We start from the raw sequence: 606 nt of genomic DNA, 5'->3' as shown, positions 1-606 counted from the left end.
CGTGGGATTTCGCTGGGGACGGTTTCTAAATTCAAGTTGGCACGGGGGGCAGCGGTGTGTGTGGTTATTTTCCCAGGATTGATGATCCCCAATTCGGTGGGTCCGTTTAAAGTTTTGTTTGGGCTCCCGTTTCGCGAGGAAGCGCGTGCGCGTGGCGAGCCTGACCTCCCCGTGTTCCCCTCGCCCAGACCTTTCCAACGCCACCCGGGTGAAGGTGCTACGAGGTCCCGAAGTGGAGATGCCTGTCAATGAGCACCTTTTCCCAGCTTTGAATGCAGGTTTCCAGCTTCAGACAAAATGTGGCTCCAAACGTGCAGTTTTGCGCCCGAACGTGGGATTTCGCTGGGGACGGTTTCTAAATTCAAGTTGGGACGGGGGGCAGCGGTGTGCGCGGTTATCTCCCCGGAAAAAGCCGTCCCCAGCTCGGTGGGTCCGTTTAAAGTTTTGTTTGGGCTCCCGTTTCGCGAGGAAGCGCGTGCGCGTGGCGAGCCTGACCTCCCCGTGTTCCCCTCGCCCAGACCTTTCCAACGCCACCCGGGTGAAGGTGCTACGAGGTCCCGAAGTGGAGATGCCTGTCAATGAGCACCTTTTCCCAGCTTTGAATGC

The sequence above is a fragment of the Osmerus eperlanus genome, unplaced genomic scaffold (genome assembly GCF_963692335.1).
Source record: "Osmerus eperlanus unplaced genomic scaffold, fOsmEpe2.1 SCAFFOLD_239, whole genome shotgun sequence".
NCBI classification, from domain to species: domain Eukaryota; kingdom Metazoa; phylum Chordata; class Actinopteri; order Osmeriformes; family Osmeridae; genus Osmerus; species Osmerus eperlanus.
Note: the sequence above shows the minus strand (reverse complement) of the source record.